The sequence below is a fragment of the Paramisgurnus dabryanus genome, chromosome 9 (assembly GCF_030506205.2).
Source record: "Paramisgurnus dabryanus chromosome 9, PD_genome_1.1, whole genome shotgun sequence".
NCBI classification, from domain to species: domain Eukaryota; kingdom Metazoa; phylum Chordata; class Actinopteri; order Cypriniformes; family Cobitidae; genus Paramisgurnus; species Paramisgurnus dabryanus.
Window position 1 is genome coordinate 2661690 of NC_133345.1, and position 8357 is coordinate 2670046.

The following is an 8357-nucleotide window of genomic DNA, read 5'->3' on the forward strand; positions in this document are numbered from 1 at the left end:
TGATAAAATAGCATCCATCTCACAAATTATTTTGTCAAAAACCACATGTAACCAAATTAAAGTTTAATTGGGCTAGAAGTGGGCTAGGCACAGCCCGGCTATATCGGGTCTATACTGAAACGAGACGTTGAAATGACGGCTATTGCTTGCTGGGATTTTTCAAGCGATTTCAACATTTCAGGCTGGATTTTGACTTTTCATGCAAAAGTGCCCAATTCGGCCTAAAATGCCTTCAGGAGCATTCTTATGCTGAGAATTGTCGTTTAAAGGCATTTCCAGCTCAGAAAAGCATTTTTCAAGCGATTTCAACATTTCAGGTTGGATTCTGACTTTTCATGCAAAAGTGCCCAAATCGGCCTAATATGCCTTCAGGAGCATTCTTATGATGAGAAATGTCGTTTAAAGGCATTTCCAGCTCAGAAAAGCATTTTTCAAGCAATTTCAGCATTTCAGGTTGGATTCTGACTTTTTCTGCAAAAGTGCCCAATTCGGCCTAAAATGCCTTCAGGAGCATTCTTTATGATGAGAAATGTCGTTTAAAGGCATTTCCAGCTCAGAAAAGCATTTTTCAAGCGATTTCAGCATTTCAGGTTGGATTGTGACTTTTTCTGCAAAAGTGCCCAATTCGGCCTAAAATGCCTTCAGGAGCATTCTTATGATGAGAAATGTCGTTTAAAGGCATTTCCAGCTCAGAAAAGCATTTTTCAAGCGATTTCAACATTTCAGGCTGGATTTTGACTTTTCATGCAAAAGTGCCCAATTCGGCCTAAAATGCCTTCAGGAGCATTCTTATGATGAGAAATGTCGTTTAAAAGCATTTCCAGCTCAGAAAAGCATTTTTCAAGCGATTTCAACATTTCAGGTTGGATTCTGACTTTTCATGCAAAAGTGCCCAAATCGGCCTAAAATGCCTTCAGGAGCATTCTTATGATGAGAAATGTCGTTTAAAGGCATTTCCAGCTCAGAAAAGCATTTTTCAAGCGATTTCAGCATTTCAGGTTGGATTTTGACTATTTCTGCAAAAGTGCCAAATTCAGCCTAAAATGCCTTCAGGAGCATTCTTATGATGAGAAATGTCGTTTAAAGGCATTTCCAGCTCAGAAAAGCATTTTTCAAACGATTTCAACATTTCAGCTTGGATTTTGACTTTTCATGCAAAAGTGCCCAATTCGGCCTAAAATGCCGTCAGGAGCATTCTTATGATGAGAAATGTCGTTTTAAAGGCATTTCCAGCTCAGAAAAGCATTTTTCAAGCGATTTCAACATTTCAGGCTGGATTTTGACTTTTCATGCAAAAGTGCCCAATTCGGCCTAAAATGCCTTCAGGAGCATTCTTATGATGAGAAATGTCGTTTAAAGGCATTTTCAGCTCAGAAAAGCATTTTTCAAGCGATTTCAACATTTCAGGTTGGATTTTGACTTTTCATGCAAAAGTGCCCAATTCGGCCTAAAATGCCTTCAGGAGCATTCTTATGATGAGAAATGTCGTTTTAAGGCATTTCCAGCTCAGAAAAGCATTTTTCAAGCGATTTCAACATTTCAGGTTGGATTTTGACTTTTCATGCAAAAGTGCCCAATTCGGCCTAAAATGCCTTCAGAAACATTCTTATGATGAGAAATGTCGTTTAAAGGCATTTCCAGCTCAGAAAAGCATTTTTCAAGCGATTTCAACATTTCAGGTTGGATTTTGACTTTTCATGCAAAAGTGCCCAATTCGGCCTAAAATGCCTTCAGGGGCATTCTTATGATGAGAAATGTCGTTTAAAGGCATTTCCAGCTCAGAAAAGCATTTTTCAAGCGATTTCAGCATTTCAGGTTGGATTTTGACTTTTTCTGCAAAAGTGCCCAATTCGGCCTAAAATGCCTTCAGGAGCATTCTTATGATGAGAAATGTCGTTTAAAGGCCTTTCCAGCTCAGAAAAGCATTTTTCAAGCGATTTCAACATTTTAGGTTGGATTTTGACTTTTCATGCAAAAGTGCCCAATTCGGCCTAAAATGCCTTCAGGAGCATTCTTATGATGAGAAATGTCGTTTAAAGGCATTTCCAGCTCAGAAAAGCATTTTTCAAGCGATTTCAGCATTTCAGGTTGGATTGTGACTTTTCATGCAAAAGTGCCCAATTCGGCCTAAAATGCCTTCAGGAGCATTCTTATGATGAGAAATGTCGTTTAAAGGCATTTCCAGCTCAAAAAAAGCATTTTTCAAGCGATTTCAACATTTCAGGCTGGATTTTGACTTTTCATGCAAAAGTGCCCAATTCGGCCTAAAATGCCTTCAGGAGCATTCTTATGCTGAGAATTGTCGTTTAAAGGCATTTCCAGCTCAGAAAAGCATTTTCCAAGCGATTTCAACATTTCAGGTTGGATTCTGACTTTTCATGCAAAAGTGCCCAAATCGGCCTAATATGCCTTCAGGAGCATTCTTATGATGAGAAATGTCGTTTAAAGGCATTTCCAGCTCAGAAAAGCATTTTTCAAGCAATTTCAGCATTTCAGGTTGGATTCTGACTTTTTCTGCAAAAGTGCCCAATTCGGCCTAAAATGCCTTCAGGAGCATTCTTTATGATGAGAAATGTCGTTTAAAGGCATTTCCAGCTCAGAAAAGCATTTTTCAAGCGATTTCAGCATTTCAGGTTGGATTGTGACTTTTTCTGCAAAAGTGCCCAATTCGGCCTAAAATGCCTTCAGGAGCATTCTTATGATGAGAAATGTCGTTTAAAGGCATTTCCAGCTCAGAAAAGCATTTTTCAAGCGATTTCAACATTTCAGGCTGGATTTTGACTTTTCATGCAAAAGTGCCCAATTCGGCCTAAAATGCCTTCAGGAGCATTCTTATGATGAGAAATGTCGTTTAAAGGCATTTCCAGCTCAGAAAAGCATTTTTCAAGCGATTTCAGCATTTCAGGTTGGATTTTGACTATTTCTGCAAAAGTGCCAAATTCAGCCTAAAATGCCTTCAGGAGCATTCTTATGATGAGAAATGTCGTTTAAAGGCATTTCCAGCTCAGAAAAGCATTTTTCAAGCGATTTCAACATTTCAGGTTGGATTTTGACTTTTCATGCAAAAGTGCCCAATTCGGCCTAAAATGCCGTCAGGAGCATTCTTATGATGAGAAATGTCGTTTAAAGGCATTTCCAGCTCAGAAAAGCATCCCAGCAAGCAATTTTGCGGCTAATAGACGTCTAGTAGCCGTCTAAACACCCCCCTGACGTCTAGGCTAAAACAAGGCTAATTTTGGGCTGTCAGTGAAAATCTAGTAGACGTCTATCATAGCCCAAGAAATAGACTAGTCATCAAATAGACGGCTATTAAACGTCTACATATATACGTCTAATAGACGGTGAATGTGGGTCTAGGCTAAAACAAGGCTAATTTTGGGCTGTCAGTGAAAATCTAGTAGACGTCTATCATAGCCCAAGAATAGACTAGCCGTTAAATAGACGGCTATTAAACGACTACACGTGTGTGTCTAATAAAGAACAAAAGAATGGATAAAGAATTATTTTTAATCCAGTAAAAAGGTTCTCATAAACATGCAATCATGCAATTTATTACAAAAAATATTGTTAATACAATAGAAATTCAGATAAGACAAAATGAAGAAAAACTACTTTTAACAAAAAGAATAAAAACAGTAACAAAATAAAAGCATATATAACAAAATACAATTTCAAAAATGAAATAACATCTAAACATTAACAAACTATCTTCAGTTCACGTCAACTTATTAATTGTACTAATTTCTATACCCCCCCCCCCCCCGTGCTCCCTGGTGCCTGTTTGAAATGCCCCCATTGCATCCTTCACTTCCAGTTCTGTTGCTGCTGGGAAGTTGTTCAACACAGCATCTGCCAAATATGATATGAAAAGAATGCATGAGACAAGTATTTCTGCTTTATTTTAAATGTGATAGTCATTCTCTTTTGAAAAAGTCATATATAAATATTGACAGGCAACAGTAATCATACCGTTCTCATTACTAACAGAAGTGCATGTTTCTCTGCGTGTGTTTAATGACATTTTTGGAACTAGCAAAAGAGGCTTAAAGGCAGGGTATCTGATTTTGATCCAGAATTTTTTTTTTTGTTATGCTGGTTGAAAGTCTCCTCAAATATTGATAGCTCTCACTATGTTAAGTTAAGTTGTCTAAATGTTTATTTTTATATATTTGTGTCATCTATAAAAGGCGTAGGACCAAAAAACGTTCAACAAATCATTGAACCCTGACCGAATGCAATAATTGGACGTGGGCATGGGCCAGTTACCGGTTTGAAGGTATACTGAGATTTTCAGAGTCAAGGTTTTTAAAAAACCACAAAAATTTTCTGTGATACCGTTTTCAATGTATGAACTGTGTTTACACAAAGTGAATTAAATCATGTAATTGAATTCATGTTTACATTTACAATTGAAAGAATATTATCATTTAAAGGCTTTATTTTTACCTGGCATAAACGTTGTTTGTTGCTTAAAAATAAAATGTATTGTGTCCAGTTGAAAAGTTGATGTTTTAATATGCAGACATTTGAAAATAACACATTTTAGTGTCACAATGGCAATACCACAACACCGTGGTATTTTTGCTTACGGTTATCATACTGCCAGAATCTCATTCCGGCCCATAATTGGGCGCATTAAATTTTTGCCCCTCTTCTGTGAATGTGTTTTGCATGCCACTTCACAACCTGTTCACACTCTGTAAAAATAGGGAGAATCAAATAAACCTTCCTGCTGAATTGACACAGGAGCTACAAAACGAAAGACATTTTGAAACAACAAAAAAAAAAACATCTGGATGAGCAAAGAGGAAAAACCCAAATTAACATTGGTAAGTTCACTGCTTTTCTGCAAGATGGAAACAGCTACAGGTCTGAAAGGGTCGTTGCAGTGTTTCTTTTGGAAAGGTAGGTATGCAGTGTGATTCTATTTTGATGGATTCAGATTGTATTTTAATGAAACTTGTTGCTTATGTAGTTTGTTTACGAATAAGTGTAATGATATTTATCTTTTCAAATTTCTAAACGTGCTGTATTTATTTCGGATTAAAAACAGTTGTTTATGTTGGTTATTTTGGTAATGTTATTCACTTTGTCAGTCTTACTGGTTAATGAGATAGGAGTGTGCTTCTGGTTGGTGCGTGTAGGCTAAAGTTAGTATTTTTCAAAATCAAATACCCTGCCCTTTAAGATGCCAAGCATAAAATATTCACAATACAATCTTATTGACATAAAACCTGTCAAATGTCTAAAAATAAAAAATCTAAACAATATTGTATGGATAAGTAAACTGTTGTATCGGCAAAGAGTAATTTAATCTGGGGCTTTTAATATTTAGAAAATATTAAGGCAGTATCGGACTGTCGTCAATTACTCCTCACATAACCTAATGTCATATTAAAACTACTATTTTGTGAAACACCATGTAGCCTAAAACTACATACAAACACACTTACCTTTAATAACTGAGAACTGATGTTTTTTCAAATGCTTGCTTCTGCAGTGGACCACCACCATTCATGTTGAACTTTGAAATTAATGAATTTTAGTGAACTCTAAAATAGAAAAGACAATGTCGTTAACAGTTGCAGACTGAAATATTTTCAGATTTTTTGTGACCACATGAAAGACTGTGTTGACAACACAATGTCTGATTAATATTGCATGTTTAGAGAATTTACCTGTCCAGCATTCTTCCGGCACGGTCTCTCAAGTTTCTCCCTCCAGTTTCGCACAGCTTTGACACCTGAATAGCACATGCCTATGTCAGTAATTGTACAGTATTGTATGCTTCAGTGTACAAATGTTTACCAACCTTAAAGGTTAATGCCCACTGACCTGCAAGTTTTCCCTCACTAACACAATAAAACTCTTTTTTCCAACAGACTGAAGGCCTGTCAGTTAAATCCATTATGGAAAATAGCTTTCCCCCACAATCTATCTCTGCATGCATAATTGTAAAGCACCACATTGCCTACATTACTGTAAGCAACACAGTAATAACTTAGCTAAGTTACTGCTGTTACTAAAAAGCAGCCTACAAATCACTCATGTAAATCTTCAGTGTAACGTTACATAGACTCATTTAACTCCACTATTTTATTACATTGCAGGTTGTACTGTTTAGGTTTTATAAAACATGGGTTACTTACTACGTTATACTGTTAAGTTACCCGCAAGAATGTCGCGATTCCAACAACAAATAAAGTAAATCAATTTTAAACACATGTAAAATAAAATAATAAAAAAACTTACAAGACCAAACAAGTGTGGTACATGCTTTCATGGCTGCTCGCTGATGTTGTTGCTTTTCAAAAAGCGGAAATCTTTCTCGTGAGATTTGGCCCCGTGTTTGTGTACTGCTGCCATCTAGCGGTTCGGAGTTGTAACTGGATTTTGTTTATCTTTGAAATACGGTCAAATAATGAATGTTATGCGTGACAGCAGATATTCAGATAAGATAAATAAAACCAAACATCTTATTTCACTGGTGTCTTTGCATGCCTGATAAAATATCATAATTCTTGCAAGTTATTTTGGCAAAAACAAAATTTTATTAAATTCAAGGTTATTTTGGGCTAAACATGGTTTGTTCGTAGTCGGTCTATTTATGAGCTAAATAGTGGTTATGTATGACGGTGCATAAAACACTTAAAGAAATTAAACATTGTAATCGCTGTTAACTTTGCTTACAATGACATACCATACATCTCACAAGTTATTTTGGCAAAAACCACATGTAATTAAATTAATGGTTATTTCTGGGCTAAACGTGGGTTATTCGTAGTCGGTCTATTTGTAAGCTAAATAGTGGCTAAGTACAGACGGTGTATAAAACACTTTAAAGAAATGAAACAAAATACCTTAATCGCTTTGAACTTTGTTTACATGATTAATATCATACATCTCACAAATCATTTTGGCAAAACAACATGTAATTAAATTAATGGTTATTTCTGGGCTAAACGTGGGTTATTCGTAGTCGGTCTATTTGTAAGCTAAATAGTGGCTAGTACAGACGGTGCATGAAACACTTTAAATAAATGAAACAAAATACATTAATTGCTTTGAACTTTGTTTACATTATTAAATATCATACATCTCACAAATAATTTTGGCAAAACAACATGTAATTAAATTCATGGTTATTTCTGGGCTAAACGTGGTTTATTCGTAGTCGGTCTATTTATGAGCTAAATTATGACTACGTACAGACGATGCATAAAACACTTTAAAGAAATGAAAAGAAATACCTTGTAATCGCTGTTAACTTTGCTTACATGATAAAATAGCATCCATCTCACAAATTATTTTGTCAAAAACCACATGTAACCAAATTAAAGTTTAATTGGGCTAGAAGTGGGCTAGGCACAGCCCGGCTATATCGGGTCTATACTGAAACGAGACGTTGAAATGACGGCTATTGCTTGCTGGGATTTTTCAAGCGATTTCAACATTTCAGGCTGGATTTTGACTTTTCATGCAAAAGTGCCCAATTCGGCCTAAAATGCCTTCAGGAGCATTCTTATGCTGAGAATTGTCGTTTAAAGGCATTTCCAGCTCAGAAAAGCATTTTTCAAGCGATTTCAACATTTCAGGTTGGATTCTGACTTTTCATGCAAAAGTGCCCAAATCGGCCTAATATGCCTTCAGGAGCATTCTTATGATGAGAAATGTCGTTTAAAGGCATTTCCAGCTCAGAAAAGCATTTTTCAAGCAATTTCAGCATTTCAGGTTGGATTCTGACTTTTTCTGCAAAAGTGCCCAATTCGGCCTAAAATGCCTTCAGGAGCATTCTTTATGATGAGAAATGTCGTTTAAAGGCATTTCCAGCTCAGAAAAGCATTTTTCAAGCGATTTCAGCATTTCAGGTTGGATTGTGACTTTTTCTGCAAAAGTGCCCAATTCGGCCTAAAATGCCTTCAGGAGCATTCTTATGATGAGAAATGTCGTTTAAAGGCATTTCCAGCTCAGAAAAGCATTTTTCAAGCGATTTCAACATTTCAGGCTGGATTTTGACTTTTCATGCAAAAGTGCCCAATTCGGCCTAAAATGCCTTCAGGAGCATTCTTATGATGAGAAATGTCGTTTAAAAGCATTTCCAGCTCAGAAAAGCATTTTTCAAGCGATTTCAACATTTCAGGTTGGATTCTGACTTTTCATGCAAAAGTGCCCAAATCGGCCTAAAATGCCTTCAGGAGCATTCTTATGATGAGAAATGTCGTTTAAAGGCATTTCCAGCTCAGAAAAGCATTTTTCAAGCGATTTCAGCATTTCAGGTTGGATTTTGACTATTTCTGCAAAAGTGCCAAATTCAGCCTAAAATGCCTTCAGGAGCATTCTTATGATGAGAAATGTCG

The 8357-nt window shown here is 36.3% G+C and overlaps 1 long non-coding RNA gene across 4 annotated transcripts; it reads right to left on the reverse strand.

The window, feature by feature from the left end:
* Positions 1-3158: 3158 nt before the first annotated feature.
* LOC135752861 (uncharacterized) lies at positions 3159-7426 on the reverse strand. 4 transcript variants are annotated; one of them, XR_010533354.2, is made up of 5 exons: positions 7251-7426; positions 6253-6401; positions 5679-5743; positions 5454-5552; positions 3159-3849 (listed from the first exon to the last, which is right to left on the reverse strand). It is a non-coding gene; the product is annotated as an uncharacterized lncRNA (long non-coding RNA). The 4 variants fall into 4 exon arrangements; XR_010533353.2 differs by lacking the exon at positions 7251-7426 and having other exon boundaries at positions 6253-6805; XR_010533355.2 differs by lacking the exons at positions 6253-6401; positions 7251-7426 and adding an exon at positions 6150-6168.
* Positions 7427-8357: the final 931 nt, after the last annotated feature.